This window comes from Pogona vitticeps, chromosome 1, assembly GCF_051106095.1.
Source record: "Pogona vitticeps strain Pit_001003342236 chromosome 1, PviZW2.1, whole genome shotgun sequence".
NCBI lineage: Eukaryota > Metazoa > Chordata > Lepidosauria > Squamata > Agamidae > Pogona > Pogona vitticeps.
In genome coordinates this window covers 276221979-276240508 of record NC_135783.1, presented here as the reverse complement: position 1 = coordinate 276240508, position 18530 = coordinate 276221979, and the positions used below count along the sequence as shown (strand labels likewise).

General features: G+C 39.7%; 1 long non-coding RNA gene across 2 annotated transcripts in view; it reads left to right on the top strand.

The window, feature by feature from the left end:
- LOC140703124 (uncharacterized) overlaps nucleotides 1-17693 on the top strand; it is a 51724-nt gene extending 34031 nt beyond the window's left edge. Inside the window, exons 2-3 of one of the 2 annotated variants that reach the window (XR_012082460.2) lie at nucleotides 1911-2064; nucleotides 15709-17693. This is a non-coding gene — a long non-coding RNA (uncharacterized LOC140703124). Of the gene's footprint in view, nucleotides 1-1910; nucleotides 2065-2774; nucleotides 12240-15708 lie in introns of those variants that run through there. The other variant, XR_012082461.2, reaches the window with a different exon arrangement.
- The last annotated feature ends 837 nt before the right edge of the window (nucleotides 17694-18530 follow it).

The following is an 18530-nucleotide window of genomic DNA, read 5'->3' as shown; positions in this document are numbered from 1 at the left end:
CCCCTGGTCTGTTGCCAACATCAGCCAGCTTTAAGCAACACATGTCCACCAGGTTCAAGCTGCTAACTTACATGCCCACTTAACAAGTTGATCTGCTTTTGCTAAAGAACTCACCCTATGGAGAAGGTGTGTGTCCTCAACAGCCACCTTCTCTGCTGGACTGGCCACTGGCCTTCCCTCTGATCTCCTGCCCTGCCTCTTGAGCCCCTTTTATCTGCAGACAGAGAGGTGGAACCTCTGTGATGTCACAAAGACCCAGGAGCATGAGTTCCCAAGCCCACAGCAGCACCCTCAGGATTGGCCAGTTCTGGTGATGATATCAACAATCTCTCTGATTGTTAGCATAAATCTCCCCATGTTGGCCTTCAGACATGATCCTAGGCTGGTGTTCAGAAAAGCTGCTTTCCAAATGGAATTTTCCTATGCTCTCAGTTATGAAAACAAATTTCTATTCAAATGTTTTTAAATAGAAAGTGGTTCCTTTCTGTCTCCTAGCACTGAGCAAAATTACTTCAGACAGTTGGGTAAACATTTGTTTCTCTCAGTCTTGACATAACTTTCTGATTCATGGACTGTGTTTTCCAGTTCCAAGATCTCTCCCAGTGTGGAAGTGTTTACACATATAGTATGTTATACAATGAAATTGCTTCCTTACCAGTGTGCTGAAATCAAATATGTATTTTTGTCATCCAGTTGTTTCCAATTTATGGTGTCCCTAATAAGGCCTTCAAGGTGTGTGAGACATTCAAGAAGTAGTTTACCATTACCTGTCCTTTCCAACCCCCCCACCACCACCCAGTGAGTTTCTGTTGCCAGAGATATGAACCCAGTCCTCCTGAGACCTCATCTTACACTATCCACATCAATGCTCAAAGAATGCAGCTGCCTTAAGTCATGGAAAATTAAGAGAAAGAGCATAAGATATTTAAATCAATGTTCAAATATTTGTGGCTAGTGGTTCATTAATATTTCAACTAATACGGGGAAGAAGAGATGGACTAAAATCTTTCTTTCTTTCTTTCTTTCTTTCTTTCTTTCTTTCTTTTTTTCTTTCTTTCTTTTTTAGAAATAGTTGCCAGATTTGCTGTCAAATGACAACTTTCCCTAGTTATAAAATAATGGAATGCCATTTTCACTCTCCAGCTCAGGACCATTCTGGAACATGAAACAAGGAACTCTCTGATTGGCAGAACTGTTGCTCCTTTCTTAATGAGTTGTTATTCCTCTCAAGAATTTTCTCAACCGTGGTACAAAAGAGTCATCAATAGGTTAGCAACAACTGTCAAATCATGTTTTAATACTAAAATTCAAGTTATGTTCAGAATAATTCTTCTGGGAGAACCAAATAGCTATACTTGCCTTATGTTGGAGAGGCTCTTCACTTCATCATATCTCCCTATGATGAAGTGAAGCAAGTCACAGGAATATTTTCACTTTTGGAATAATCCACACACACACATTCCTCATTGAGGATCCAGTTTGTACAGTGTAGGGAAAACTTCTCTGCGAAGGTCCCAAATACAATATTAGAAAATTTGTAAGATGGAAAGCTGACAGCTTTTTTGAGCTTGGAAAACATTACTTTCCAAGTGGCCATGCAGGTTGAAAGATTCCAGGAATTGTAGTGCTAAAAATGTTTCTAAGCTCAAGAAAACAACCAAGGTTTGGAACAGTAAAGGCACATTTATTGTCCAGATATGTTCACCCTGCCCAGCTCATTTAATAAGATTTAATTCAAGATTTCATAGGAAGTGCTCCTAATCACTAAATGCAAAGAAGATATCCCATCAAAATATGGGTAGAATCCCTTTCTGCCGAAACTCAACAAGTGTGTTTTGTCACACAGATGTCTCCATCGCTGGATTATCTTGTCTCTAACTATCAGTTTCTTCCAGTTCCAGTTTCTTCAGTTCCATATAGCTATCGAAAAGGAGGACTAAACCTGAAGGCATCGTATTTAGAAGGACCACACTCATGATAACTGTAAACAAAGATGAGAATGAACGGCCATTGATGGAAAAAAAATTAGGCTAATATCTGAGCATCACATAAATAATACACAAGGTAAGTTTAAAATGACTGTCAATGTACATTTTTAGAGGAACTGAGAGAATAAACACATAGTTTCTTAACAGGGTTATTATGGCAGATGTATTTGTTACAAATGTAGCATACCAGTGTAAAACTCATCAAGGTTTACAAGCAATATATACATCTTTTATAAACTAGTGACTATGTATTCTTTCAGCTAACACTGGAAAAGCAGGATAAATACACTGTATACCCAATGCTGCAAGCTGGCTAATCATTACAATACCACGAGCTGCCAGGAATGCAGAAGGGTAAAACTACAGAACTAGCACTGTTTTGCCAGTTTTGCAACCTGAATGTTGACAACACCAATGGCAGCAGTAAAGATGGTCTACAGGATACCTTCTCCTGCTCACTACCATTCACACTTGTTGAAAAACAGCCCTGCCAGTTGCTTTGTCTTTGGGTGAAAAGCAGTGAACAGTTATCAACATTCAGGCCACCCTTTGCTATGTAAAGTGTGGCATATTTTCCTGCTGGCAACATGGGCACAATATTTTACAACAATATTGGGCCATTTCCTGGCTTTTTGGATTGTGGGTACAGAAGCACAAGATCTCACATTCATAAAATGGAGGATTTTTAAAGAACTGAATTATATAATGATGGTGGAATAGCATTTTCATAACTTCAAAAGGCCCCACTAACAATTATCCCTTATGTCCTCTCTTGAATGCCTGCAGGGATGTCATACATTGAGAGGAGGAGAATTTCAAAGCATAGGGGAAGTAACATGAAAATATCTTTTCCTGCTAAATTCAAGCTGCACCACCGTAACAAATGGCATCTTTAGAAGAGCAGTTCTGGCTCCTCTCTGTATCTATGGTCCACTAGGTATCTGGGTCCTAACCCATTTAGGACTTCAATAACAAACACATTGAACTGAACCGAAAAAACCACTGTCAGCCAGTGCAGCTGGCACAAAACAAATGCCATATGATCACGAAGAAAGCCGCCGAGCAATAGCCTAGCTGGGCCATGTGGTACCAATTGCAACTGTTCAGTTGTCTTCAAGGGTAGTCCCGTGTAAAGAAAATCACAGTACTTTAATCTCAAGCTTATAGTTGCATGGATTAGCGTTAAGGAAGAGGTTTGTGGACAAAGGGTCTTCTGGCACTTAAAGACCCACTTACTTAATGGAATGTACCTTCGGCAGATAGGCATGTATACAAGCATGGGAAGGAGAGCATGAGCAATTATCAAAATGCAGAAGAGTAATATTGCTCTGATGTTTGTCCAGTGCATGCCACTATTTCTGACATCAAATTTTATTAAGAAGTCCCTGTTCTGCTCTGTTGCATTCCAGCTTTTACCCAGTCTCTCTTTTCTGTTGTGACTGAGTGATGGCTGGAATAGAACTAATTGAACGCTTCAAGCCATGAGCCCCTTGCTGCAGATATCCACAGCAAATTTACTTATGCTCTCTTTGAAATCATTTTCTTGGTTTTAAAACACAGACTCGGATAACTGAGACATTGTCTTGAAGAAATGTTCAGTAAAAGAGCTTCCCTGCAGGATTTTTTTTTATTGTTTGGTTTTGAGTTGTTATTTAGGGCCAATTAAAAGTTTCTGACTAGGAAGCTCTTGCTGCTTAAACTCTGTCTTCCCTCTCACATGCAAAGCAATACTTTTAAAAAGTTCCTTTTTTAAAAAGGGGGGGGAGTTTAAAAAGAACATAAATGGGAAAAATACAATCAATGCATACTGCAGTACTTCAATAACAAATGCTCTGTTTAGATTCAGTAATGACTTTCCATGCAATAAATAATGATTTTTTTCTCATCTCTAATGGTCATTGATGGAGCAATTTAGATGATGTCAGCAATCAGACATAATTTTCTGTACCTATGTTATGCTACTGGAATGTTTTATGTGGTTCCCAAATAGCTCTGATAGTGTGTGCATGCAGGGGCCTTCCCCCAAAGGGGGTGGCAGCATGCTCATGTATATTTGGAGTCTAAACTTGTCCAGCTTTGTGTGCTGCAGTCCTCAGTGAAAAGAAACCTTAGAATGCTACTTGCTACCATTTCAGGACCACCAAAGAACGTTATTCTAGATTTATGTCCTGGTTCCTGAATTGCTTTGGCTTCCTTTTTCAATAATTTGGACAATATGGAATAAGAGTAGTTTTTGGAGGATGTTCATTTTAAATATCCCATCCAGCTAGTCTGCATATGGTGAACAACAGGTTAAAAATGCAGTGAAGATACTTACTTTAAGTCAGATCAAACAAAACAGTCAGCAAAATCCAACATATTAGAAATGTACTTAATCTCTGACAGCCAACTGGGAGGGTAGGATTTTATAAAGTTTATGAAAGATTATAATGCTACGTTTTTAAAATCAGCCATGTTATGTCATATTTTTGTTGTTTATTTAGTGCTCGGCAATAAAGCAAAAGGTTAGACTAAGTATCTCAATCAATCAATCAATCAATCATTCAGTCTCCAGCGAGTTTTCAGTGCAAGTAAAACTGGAATCTACTACAAAATATTAAACACATATTTGGAATGGTTGTTTAACACTACCACTTTTATGTCAAAGGAAAAGAAACCGATTATGTGAGGTGGAGTAATCCTAGAGTAAACAGCAACTTCTTCCCCCTTTTGCTCTCTCTTCAATAGAAAAGACTATTCCCATGGCCTGTGCTTTGTTAGGATCGTGACTCCTTTTGCCACATCAAAGTCTTTCAAGACATCTTTCTTCTTTAATATGGTGGAGATGGTTGACTTTGCCATCTTGTATTCAGCGGCCAGTTCAGTCACACGCATGTCATCTTCATGCTTTTTGATGATATCCTTTTTCATTTCAATGGAGATGATCTTCTTCTTCCTTTTGCTTTGCTCTTTCTTTGGAACCAGGAGTACTGTTCAGCACACCACAGTACACAAACCCTAGGAGCTACATAATCCAGCAACCATTATTCCAGCAAACATACCCCTTCAGCATAAGGGGGAGGAGCACAGAGAGAGAAGACAATGGGGGGGGGAGACTTGACTCCATTTTAGAGCACACCAGCTAGCACAGACCCTTGCAAAAAAAATCTGATTTTAAAACCAAAAGACTAAAATCCATTTTAGAGCACATCAGCCAGACCCTTGCAGAAAGGGTCTGCAAGAGCCATCAGAGCAGAGAAACATAACCCCCACCTAGCCCAAAAACAAAAAATAAAAAAGCCAAAAAAATACAGTACAGTATGTACAGTACAGTACCAGGCAGTACCAGGCAGTCTGAAGTCTCTCTCCATAGCCACACTCTCTAACCACTGGTGCAAGCGAGGTAGTGGACAAGCAGCCTCTTCGCTGGCCAATGGTTAACTGAAAGTTCAAATTTCCCACTTTCCCTCCTTCCCTGAATTTTTTTTCTGTTCATAAGTCAAAGCTCTGGTTGCAAGTCAAAGCAAAATTTTGCAGCCAGAGCTGTTTGTAAGTCAAAATATCCATAGGTTGAGGCACCACTGTATCTTGTAGACCATCTTGACTGCTGCCATTGGTGTTGTCAACATTCAGGCTGCCGTTTGTTGTGTAAAGCTTGGCATCCTTTTTCCTGCTGGCAACATGAACACAATATTGTGCAAGAATATCGGGACTTTTTCTGTTTGTTTTTAAAAAGAATTGAATAGAACATAAAATGAGCATCAGTCAAAGAGCAAGCAACCACAACATCCCTTCACACATTTGCACACTCCTTCTGAGGGGAAAGGGGTGTGTGTGACTGGCCCAACATGACCCCTCATGTGAACTGATTAAGTGTGGGTATACAAAGAGAATGCTCCTCTCACTGCTACATTCTTTGTTTTCTATCAGGTGGAGCCTGCAAATAGGAAGTTATAGTGAAGCCAGTAATTTGAGCAAAGGGAGGTCATATTATGACCTTCTGTTACAAGAATGATCCATAAATGAAAGCTGTTCCTATGGTATTTTCATGGCAAAATACATTTAGTGTGCTGATTGCTGATCTGACCTTTTCAAAATTCTGCATCTTGAGGGCAATATTCTGACCTTCTCCTTTTGTCTGCACGTCCTTTTCTGCCTGGCTGCCTTTTAACATGGCTCAGCAGCACACATTACCCTCTTTAAGCAGCAAGTAGGCAAATAGCAAGTTCTACGAGAGGAAGCTGCTTTGAAAGGTACTAAAGCAGAATACATTTTTTTCTACATGATTGCTCCTGTTCCTGAAGTAGAGACTATTACTGTCACAGAGGCATAAGGAGTTTTGAATCTATTACAGTCAAATAAGTTTTGTTTAAAAATTTTAATAGTATGGCTTTATTAATTACGTTTTGTAGTCTCCTCTGCAGTGTACTCACCAAATTCAAGCTCTGTGCAAACCATTATCTCTTATCCTGCATCGCCCTATCTGTGATATATAATGGACCAATTCAACAGTATTTTCATCCTTGTAAATTTTATACTGTACCAAGATAATACATATGAAGCTTTGGCACAACTAATTAAATCAGGGTTGGGCAGCTTATGGCCCTCCAGATGTGACTGGACCAAGATACTGTTCATCTCTGGCTGTGTGCTGTCCTAACTAGAACAGATGGGAGCTGAAGCACAGCACATCAGAAAAGACAAAAGTCCTCCAGCCCTGATCTAAATACTAGCTACAATTTTGCCATTTGGAGTGGTTTTGTGAACCTTGATGAAGGCTAGCCATCACAGACCACACTAGCGTCGAAAGAGAACAGTCAGCCCTTGAAGGACGGAGATCACCCAGCAAGGGCTATGTAATAACTCAAAGAAAGAATTGTTGAGAACTTGAAAATTCCAATTCAACGCTTACGTCTGTCCTATGGATTCACTATATAGCCTTAAGCATACTGCTGTCTCCCAGCTTTGTCATGCTGAGCCCATGTGTAATACTAGCACAGTTCTTATGAGTCAGGATCACATAGATATAAGGTAGATCAGAATCTATTGACAGATTCCTGGGTATTTTTATTAGATCAGCAAGAACTTCTTGTGCTAGTTGCTGGCCCTTAATCTCAGTGTTTCCACCTGTAAAACATAAGCATTTCTTGATTGCCTACCTAGAGGTTATGATTAGAATCCTTGATCTACAGGAACTCAGATGTAGCCTAGTATGTACAGTGTATAGCGGCAGTGGATGATGAAATTCACCATGTCTCCCCTTTCCTTAACCTGAATGTGGCTCTGATTAGTCAGCCCTGGGGCGCTACCAAAAAATAAAGATTTAAGTCACATTTTGTGGCCTACCCTCTTGAAGCACTGTAGAACTGCAAGGAATTACAAGTGCTTATACAGTTGTAACAACTGTTAATACAGCATGTATTTTGTGCACAAAGGATCTGGATTTTAATACCTTGCATTTTGGATAAAAGAGTCAGAGGATGTCTCAGCTGCAAGTGGAAATAAACAGATTACACATAATAGGTCATATGCAGATTATTAATTTATTTTACAATTAAGATATAACTAAGGTGCATTATGATTTTAACTTGGTGAGACATAGCATCACTCCTTTTGCGATATAACTGTGACTTTTAAGTTACTTTTGTAGCCTCACCTAATAGTGGAGGGGCTCTGTTGCCTCAGCTCTGTTGTGGTTTTTTAAGATGACATTGAGGTAGGTATTATCATTCAAAGTTATTAAGAGGTAACTTAACAGGGGAATAGTCTAGTTACTTTTGAGAAACAAGAAAGTAGATACAGTAGGATCATGGTACTTGTGGGGGATCAGTTCCAACCCACCCACCTCCTCTGGATGCCAAAACATGCAGATGTTCTGGGCTCTTCAAATTTTTTATAAATGACCTGGATCAGGGGGTGCTGGGAATGCTAATCCAATTTGTGGATGACACAAAATTGGGTGGAATAGCTAAAACTCTGGAAGACAAAAACAAAATTCAAAATGATCTGGATAGGCTGGAGCGCTGGGCTTAAAACAACAGAATGAAATTTGACAGGGATAAGTGCAAAATACAGCATCTAGGAAAAGAAACCAAACACATAGTTACAGGATGGAGGATACTTGTCTCAGCAATGTTACAAGCAAGAAGGATCTTGGAGTTCTTGTAGATCACAAACTGAATATGAGCCAACAGTGTGATGTGGCTACAAAAAAGGCAAATGTTATTTAGGTGGCATTAACAGAAGTGGATTCTCCAAATCCTGCAAAGTACTCATTTCCCTCTATTTGGCACTGGTAAGACCTCATCCTGAGTATTGTGTCCAGTTCTGGACACCACACTTCAAGAAGGATGCTAACAAATTGGAACAAGTTTAAATGAGGGCAACAAAGATGATTAGGGGACTGGAACCCCAGTCCTATGAGGAAAGACTGAAATAATTGGTCATATTTAAGCTTGAGAAGGGACATGGTGGCGCTACAGGTTAAACTGCAGAAGACTCTGTGCTGCAAGGTTGGAAGACCAGCAGTCATAAGATCGAATCCATGTGATGGAATGAGCTCCCATTGCTTGTTCCAGCTCCTGCCAACATAGCAGTTTGAAAGGATGTAAAAATGCGAATTGATAAATAGGTATCACTATGGTGGGAAGGTAATGGTGTTCTGTGTCTAGTTGCGCTGGCCACATGACCACGGAAACTGTCTTCAGACAAACACTGGCTCTATGGTTTAGAAATGGGGATGAGCACTGTCCCCTAGAGTCTGACATGACTGGACTACATGTCAAGGGGAACCTTTACCTAACCTTGAGAAAAGAAGACTGAGGGGAGATATGATGGCACTTTTCAAGTACCTGAAAAGCTGTCATTCAGGGGAGGGGCAAGATCTATTCTCGATCATCCCAGAGTGCAGGGCACAAAACAATGGGGTCAAGTTACAGGAAGGCAGATTTCATCTGAATATCAGGAAAAACTTCCTAACGGTTAGAATAATACAGCAATTGAATCAATTACCTTGAGAAGTGGAGGCCTTCAAGAGAAACTTAGACAATCACCTGGCAGTTATCCTTTTATTTGTATTCCTGCATCGAGCAGGGGGTTGGACTTGATGACCTTATAAGCTTCATTATTCTATGATTCTATATATTGAATGCTATACATCACATGGTCTGTGGCTCCCTCTAGTGTTCTATTCTGGTAAATACACCCTGGAAATACATATACTGTACATATGCATGTATTTCTGGATTTTTTTAATTTAGTTTTTTCAAACAGTGGATAAGTGAATCAGCAGATACTGATTGCAAGGATAGTGGGATCCTACTGTACTATTAGAAAAAGTAATCATAACAGCAACTAATTACATTTGAGCTTTGGAACAATAGCAGCAGCAGCCTAATGACTTTTTAGAATTACTGTTTTCAACTTCATAAGGAAGTCCCTTTGCTGTCTGAGACACTGGAAAACTGAGTAGAGTAGACAACACTGGACTAGGCAGATCAATGCCCTTATTAAGCTTTGTGTGTTCTGTGCAAGAATGGGAAATAATTGCTTCAAACATATCATTTTTGAGGTGGTAGAGGGGAGGGAGATTTAAGAATCTTGTCACATTGCTCTTCATGGTGTCTATGATATGCATCGGACTTCTGGATGTAATAGCACTTTGCTTGCTGAATGCTTCCTCTGATAAGCAAGGATTGCAAAACATCAATAACATGTCCTGATTTCATGGGGACTTTTTTTCCCCACAACAAAACATTCAGCTGTCTCCTGAAGCCCCACAGAATTTCTAAGCAAAGGTTAAGGGACAAACTAAAACAAGGAATGGAATAAAGTCCTTCACCTTTGGAGGATCTTTAGTCTTTTATGTGGTGCCACAGCCCTAGTTTGTTGAGTGTCAAGATACCTCTTTAATTACTGTGCTTTACCAGGGAAATGGCTCAAACTGAGAGAGCAAATGTCTGGGCTGCGGGGTAAATAAGACTCAGCCTTTATAATCTCTGCTCCAGTCCCAGGGTGCCTGCTGTGAACACAGGGGAGCATGCTGGGCTAGTAAGAGCACATTTACATAACTCAGCATGGAGTAGTTGCTGCCGCTGAGGCTAGTCTGTTTATTTATGTGCAATATATTACAATTGGTCCTCAGGAAAAACAAGTTCAGAAAATACATACCCATGCAGAATGTGAAATTCTGCCAATGTGTATTAGGCTGCACATGACAGAATTCAGAATTGGAGTGGGTAGAGGCAGATGAATTTTTATTTTTTATTTTTTTTAGCTTTGATTGCTATAGAAAATGTGTTGATGAAAAGACCAAAGAACATACCTCTGTCTTCCCACAGACTTGTTTTCTATAAACAATACTGAGGTTTTAAATCCAAAGCCACAATTCTGATTTTTGTTTCCTTATTAAATGCTTTTCTGTCAAACAAATACAGTACATACATAAATAAATAAAGCAGTCATGAACCCACCCACCCCCGCTGCTTCTTTGTTCGTGTCCATTAAATCTGATGACATGATAGCCCACAGAGAGAGAATTCACAGGGCTAAACTGTAGACATACTGATCCAGTGGCTTTTGTGCCAGCCACCTTTTAAGTTGGATCAACATAGTGGTATGCTTTTCATTTCCCACAAAAGAGCATGAAATTTAGTAGCCTTTTCAGAAGAGATTAACTCTGGGAAATGGTAGACACATTGGTCCAGGAGTTTTTATGCTCAGCAGCTTCAAAGTTGCCTTTCATATGTTAAATGTCTGCTAGTGAGTGGGCAAGGAGGGTACTGTACAAGAAAACTGGAAGTGCCATTGCCTTAATAAAATGACTGGTACGGCTCACAGGATTACTAAAAATATAGAGAGTAAGGAAATATGAGACTGGATTGGTAAAGGTTTTGGAATGCAGGACTAAAGGTAAAGGTAAAGGTTCCCCTTGACATTATTATTATTTTTTGTCCAGTCGTGTTCAACTCTAGGGGGCGGTGCTCATCCCCGTTTCCAAGCCATAGAGCCAGCGTTTTGTCCGAAGACAATCTTCTGTGGTCACATGGCCAGTGCGACTTAGACACGGAACGCTGTTACCTTCCTACTGAGGTGGTCCCTATTAATCTACTTGCATTTGCATGCTTTCGAAGTGCTAGGTTGGCGGGAGCTGGGACAAGCGACGGGCGCTCACTCCATTGCGTGGATTCGATCTTACGACTGTTGGTCTTCTGACCCTGCAGCACAGGCTTCTGCAGTTTAGCCCGCAGCGCCACCACGTCCCTTCTATGCAGGACTAGAGGTGGGTATTGTTGGAATGAAGGAATAAGAAATATATGGTACGGCAAAAAAATAAACTCCCAGCAAGGTACAACAGACCTCCAGCTAACAGAAAACTAGCAAAGAAGTAGATGCTGTCTAGGGGGGCAAGGTATAAATAAAATAAAATAAAATAAAATAAAATAAAATAAAATAAAAAGAACAAAAGAACACTCTCCCCTTCCCCTTCCCCCAGGTGGTGTGATTGGACATTCTTGCTGAGGTTTTTGCTGTGGATAGAAAGCAGAACCTGACAGTGAACAAAGTCAAGCTCCTTCCCTCGCTCTGGCATCTTATTTATAATTATTATCTAACAAGTGATGAGCTGGAAGGGACCCTGTGGCTCATCAAGCCTAGCCTTTCCCAAGAAGGCACAGTGGGGGGAGGAGCAAACTCCCAACCTCTCGCTCTACAGCCAGATGCCTAAAACAGCTAACTAGCAGTTCTGTTTCTGGATTATTGTTTTGAACATTTTGGAGACACACCATCTGACTGTTTTTTTTCTCTTCAGATCATGTTATCAGGGAAGAATGTAAAAAGTCTATCCCTGTATTCTAAAATAAAAGAAAAAAGAAAAACTGGATGGATGATTAATGAAGCTTTGAAAATTATCATGAAAGACAAGAAGCACAACTAATAGGTGATAGAAGTAGAATCAGAATCCTAAATGCAACTTTTCAATGTCCTGCACTTAAAGACAAAGAGAATTGATGGTTGTTGTGGGTTTTTCAGGCTCTTTGGCCATATTCTGAACACCGCCGAAGAGCCCGAAAAACCCACAACAACCATCAGATCCCGGCCATGAAAGCCTTCAAGAATACACAAAGAGAATTTCTTGTAATAATCATTGCTAAGAATGGAAGAGAACAACAGAAAGGAAAAACAAGATGTCTCTTCCATAACATCTAAGGAATCAAAGGGACATTTAAATCAATTAGGGATGCTGAAAGATCTAAGGATGTATATATTATTTCATTAGGAAAAAATAGGAAAAATGAAAACAAATGTGAAGAACTGTAAAGATGCAAGAATGACAGACTGCTTTAAAGAAAAATCCTGTGACAGAGAACCAGCAATTTTAGATGGCAAAGTGAAAGCCTTTTCAAAGCAAGAATAAAAAATAAATTGTGAAGAGAAGATGGTTGTCACACACACCCAGCTCCTCTGTATGTTCTCCCTAACAAACAGATTTGCCTTCAGGCATGACAGTTTCTCTTGTCTCCACTTCCACTGCCACCAGAAGAAATCCTTCCTCAATTACCAATTAGGACCACAGAATCAATTGTGTCAAATATAATATTGTTTATTAATAGATTAACATATTTAAGAATCAAGGAAATCATAGATGGAATTGTATTTGGTATTCATTAAACTTCATTTAACTTAGAAATATGCTGGTTACTTTGTTTTTAAGTTTCAATCATTTTATAACAGTTGCATTCAGATCTCTTATACGTTTCTTTTCAAGTGTTTCTTTCCAAAACAATTCTTCAAACTACAATACCTAACTCTTTCCCTAACTCCTGACTAACTGTCCTATCTCATCATTAACCAACACCCCTAACTCCTGGCTAACTGAAATCCTAACTATAACTGAAACTCTAACTGTCCTCCATTCTCTGCTTATATTCCCTGGTTCCGCCCTTCTGCACAACCATTGGCTACTGAATTAGTGTTCCATTGTGATGGACAGGTGTGGTTTCTGGCCTGTCCGTCACAATGGTATACCATTAGAGCTATTTCAAGCCATAGAGACCAAATCTATAAAAATCCTAACAAGAATATGTCAACAAATGTGGAAGATAAAATAAAAGTCCACAGACTGAAAAGGTTCAATATACATTCCAGTCCCAAAGAAAGGTATTGACTCTTCATGCAATCAAAGTGATGCTCAAGACTTTACCATATAGAGAATTTTATTATATAAGAGATGTTTACTATATTAAAAAGTGAGGAATGCCCATTGTTCAAGCTGAATTCAGAAAGGAATCACTAGACATCATGTTACAAATATACATTGGCCACTGGAATCCATCAATGAATTTTAGAAGAACAATTTGTGTATTACAGATTAAAGTAAAGCCTTTGATTCTCTGGATCATGAAAAGCTGCTGATCATTCTAAAAGAAACTGGTGTGCCTGAGCATTTATTCTCCTGATTTGCTGTATAATGTATACCCTGAAAAGGTGGAGCGACCACCTTAAAGAAGCCATAGCCTTGGGTTTATAAGATCTCAGCAGGCCTTTAATTATAAGACCTTTCTGTAAAGTATATACACTTATAAGGGAAATGTAGTAACCATGTGCTGTCAAGTTGATTCTGACTCATGGCATCCTTTTAAGGATTTTCTAGCTATAGAATACTCAGAGGTGTATTCATCAATAAAACTCATAATTCAACCTCAAATAGGTTGCATTGGTTAAGTTACAATGCCCATAAGTGAAGAGGAAGAGTACAGTCAATGGCTTCTATGAACAAAGGTTTCTAACTGTAACTAGCACGCAAGAAAAACATAAAGCAGAGGAACACATACGTTATAAAATATTGCTAATAAATATAGATGCACACAAACCACCAGTTTGGCCTGGCTTGTTTACCATGGCAACGGATGTTTGGTGGTTTGGCACCCCACTCCCTCCAGATGGCGCCACTCAGAAGCACCGTCTTGGCTTTCATGGCCCTGTCTCCTCTGGGTGCTGCTTCTGAGTGGGCACCTGCTGGAGAAAGTAGGGTGTCAAACTGCCAAACACCTGTCACAGCAGTAAATGATTTGGAACAAACCATTTTGAAGTTCACATCCATCTCTACTAATAAAAATTCACTTTAGCATTTCAGTATCTATCATCCAGCTACATTATTGTTGTTGTTTAGTTGTTAAGTCATGTCCAACTCTTCGTGACTACATGGCACGCCAGGCCCTCCTGTCTTCCACTGCCTCCTGGAGTTGGGTCAAACCCATGTTGGTCGCTTCATTGACACTGTCAAACCATCTCATCCTCTGTCGTCCCCTTCTCCTCTTGCCCTCACACTTTCCCAACATCAGGGTATTTTCCAGGGAGTCTTCTCTTCTCAGCAGATGGCCAAAGTATTGGAGCCTCAGCTTCAGGATCTGTCCTTCCAGTGAGCACTCAAGGTTGATTTCCTTTATTATTATACAGCAGAGCAAATCAACATTCTACAAGGCAATTATAAATAAAGGGGCAGCCCAAGCAAAAAATTATAACATTGACTTTGGGTCAAGGCCAAATTTGGCACAGATGGCACTCTCACTCTGTGCCAAATTTGGAGAAATTTGGGCAAATTGTTTTCAAATTATGATTTTTTTTTTTAAAAAAAGGTGATTTACAACCGCTGTTTAGAAATAGGTGACCCTACACATTCCGAGATTTTAAACAGAAATCAGGCTTAGCAGTTTATCCCTCTCAATCCCTTCCCTCACTTGCCTCTCCAGGGCTGTGGGGGTGGTGTCCCAGTTAATGTATCCTTGCCCAAGCACATGGCGGAAGTCTCTGGTGAACAGAAAACTGGGTGCATCTGAAAAGTATGCCTAGAATAATGCAAGCAAAACATGTACAAAATGCTCCTATTTTGGTGGGGAAAGAAATTAAAAATAAACAAGGGGGACTGAGTCCACCTGTTGGAAACATTGAGGCATGCACAAGATGGGATGTAGGTAGGGAAAAGGAGAAAGTCTGTGTATCTAGACTTCACAGATCTTTATATGTATCTTCATGCCCATCTTTCTAAGGGTTAGTAGGAGAATATATGTTGCATTTTCCACTCTGTTCCCTTTTAAATGGCATTTACTCAGAGATTCATGTCTCAAGCTGGACTTGATGATCCACAGGTCCATTTCAGCTCTGCTTAATAATAATTCTAAGATGATGATGATATTCAGCCTTGGAAATTAAGCTCATGCTTACCTTCTGATGATCAGTTATAGAAGAGAGTATGCTAAACAAAAGCTGCACAGAGGAAGGATGTCACATGTTGCAATAGTTTTTCACTATGTAAAGCATAGTCTAATTTGATCCCAAGGCAAACAAAAGGTAGCATTAGAACTACCCCTTTGCATATATTGTAGACTGGAGAGGAAAGCAACAAAGGCATTGACAAACAGTGTGGGAAATGCTACAGGACTGGGATGGGCTGATTCATTTTGTTTTTTCAATGACCACATGTTGTAAAAACAAATGTGAATCAGCCTGAAGTTTTCCTCACAACCAGTAGTTTTTCCATCTACCTCTGGGGCTTCTATTTTATTCCACAACAAATCTATTCACACCAGTTTAGAAAGTGTTATTGTTTGAACTGAAATAGTAAAGTATGTGCTGTGGTTGGCACAACAATGTGGCAGCTGTGGGGGTGGGGGCAGATATCCATCTTAGGACAGTTCAATCGTTGCAAATAATGCCATTTCTTTTATTTATTTTTTAAAAATAGGTTGGAGTTAGAACTGTTGTGCTGGGGCACCTATTCTCCCCCCCCCCCCGAAAAAAGAGAAAGAAATGATGAAGAGGAAATGAGAGGAGAAAACTGCCACTGAACCCTTGTTTACAGCTTATTAAAGCAGTTTGCTTGTAACCGTGTCTTCAGCAGGGCTGAAGGAGAGCTATGTTAACAAGCTCAAAACAAGACTGTTTAGCCAATTCCTTCCTTCTTGTGTGGCTAGCTAACATGTATGGATCTGGAGCAATTCAAATTCCCCAGTGCAACTTCACAGCAAGTGAATTCACTTTTCCCTTGTTGTGTAGTTGCAGTCTTTCATGAATGGAAACATCCTGGGTGAGTGGTACAGAATTGGACATCAAAGTTGGACACACACCTTTGTCTGTCCTTAGTATTCATGCTTAAATTGCACAAAACAGTATTTTTTGAAAATGCTAACTTTGGTTTCTTTTTTCTAGCATGAGAATTCTTTAGCAAAATAGTTGTGGGACTTCTTTCTTTCTTACACTACTCTTTCCATTTAGGAAATCATTTGCAAGAGGAGTGATAAATAAATCATGATACATTGTATTTTTCATTATCTAATGTTTCTGTATTTTTGAGCTAGATAAATTGTTGAGCGCTGCAGAACATGATTAGGTGTGTACCTCCTTAATTAGATAAGCAGTCTTCCATACAGATAATGTGGTTTCAATTCCCTTTTACTCATGAATAACAATAAGTGATTTCCATGTTAATCGAAATTCTGGCTCTTTTTCCTGTTTCTGCACTGTCCTGTGATTTATGTCAAACAAAATCATAAAAATAATTATCTTTGGATTGCATCAGCATTTTATGGTGACATTATTGGGGGGGGGTATTTCTAATTCTTTGTAAATAGACTGTTGAATGCTGTTTGGCATATAAAATAGTAGTTTTACAAAAATTCTTTGGTTTCCATAGTTTAATCAGTGCAGCCTAGTGGTGTATTGCTCAGTTGCCCAAATGTAGCTCCTGCTGTATACCTTCTACTCAGTTCAACAGGGATTATGTGACATTCTTGATTATCTTTACAGGCCTTCTGAGGTATCTCAGAGGTAGCCATTTCAAGAGTAAATTTACATGTTCTCTTGACACACAAAATCCATAATAAGTTTTGGTGCAAAACACCATGTGCGAGGGGAACGATTCTGTTGTGAAAGTTGGGTTTCACCATCTATGTTGTAATTATCACCTCAGTGAGCACTATATTTGAAAGAAATCTGGACTGACTTATGACTTACAACTTATAACTAGACACTACAGTTAGCATAATTAGAAGTGGAGGTCATGTAACAGGTAAAAGATTGATTCTAAAATAAGTATGCCACAAATCCACATTTTGCAAATTAGCTTGCTTTTTCTTTGCAACTCAGTGGGAGATAATATAGGCTTTTGCTCATTTTAAAGAATTTTAATGCTCGAAAGAAGTGAGATTTCCTGTAAACGCAGGAAACATGTTGTATTTCATATGTGATCAGATTCTTAGCTTCCACACTGAAGGACTTATTGCATTCCAGAATTTTATATATCCTGTTATCAAGAAGCCAGAAAACAGGGGATCATGGTTTTGTTTGCCCCTTTGAAACACAGACCTTGTAGTTTGTGCCTGGAAAGAGCAGGCCAGAAGAAGGGGGAGAAAATGCCCATTAATTGGGAGGCCATACTATATGTGCCTTATCTCTGTGAGGAAGGAAGCTCCAAAGCCAGTGCTTGCTTCTTGGTATTGAGCTAATTAGCCAAGAATGGTTTCAGCTGAGGAGAAGAGAGGGCAAGAGAAGTTGTTATCTTCCTTCAGAAGGTTTGGGGTGATTTGACACCTCATTGGTGCATTTCCTCGAAAGGTCTAGAATTTGAAATTATGGGTAAACAAACAGAGAATGAAGTTACTTAGTTTAGCCTAGTATCTCTAAGGAGAATTCTAAGCTCATCTGTCACCCCCTTTCCTCATTTGTATTCTGCGTATTGTCGCATTCTCAGGGAATTCAACAGATGAAAGTCTGATAAGCCAGTCCAAGGTCAGAAGTCCAGGAGATCAAAACAGATGCTGAATCATCAAAATCAAACACAAATTGTAGTCCGAAGTCCAAGAGCCAGGGGTCAGGAGAGCAAGGTTCAGGTAATTCAGGATAGACAGAAGCATGGCTGCGAGCTAGGGAATTGACTTGTTGCTTCCATGAGTTTCCAGACCTCTGAGTACAAGTTATATAGAAGCAACAATCATCTCATTCCTAGAAACACTCAATCCTGCTAAAACTCTGGGCTGGTTGACTTGATATTCCTATAAGAAGCATGCATGTGAGCTTCAGATCTCTGTGTTTTAAGTCTCTGCCAAAGCTTATCTCTGGCTAGTGGGGGAGGAGAATCTGGTGGTGATTCAGCTGTCTGTGATACCAGAGGAGCCTCTGGTTCCACTAATTGCCCTGCATTTCCCTTGGCTGTAATTAACTCCTCCAATTCCAAGTCTTCTTCAGCTGAATTCATGACTAGAGATGGGGATGAATATAAAAACGGATTGGCTTTTTTGATGAAAATAGCTGATTCATTAACTATTTGTCCCTTCATATTAGTGGGTTCCAGAGACCCCCATGAATACGAAGGGACAAATGTTTACCCGTTTTTATTCATCCTTTTTGTTATCAAAAACAAACAAACCCACAAACACATTGATCAGCAGCAGATAGGCAGCCAACCACCCCAATAGCCTACCCACACACACCCTTCCTCTCCCTACCTTAGCCCCCACCCCACCCCACCCCACTGACACCCCCTTGCCTTAACGGCTGCTGCTGAGGTCT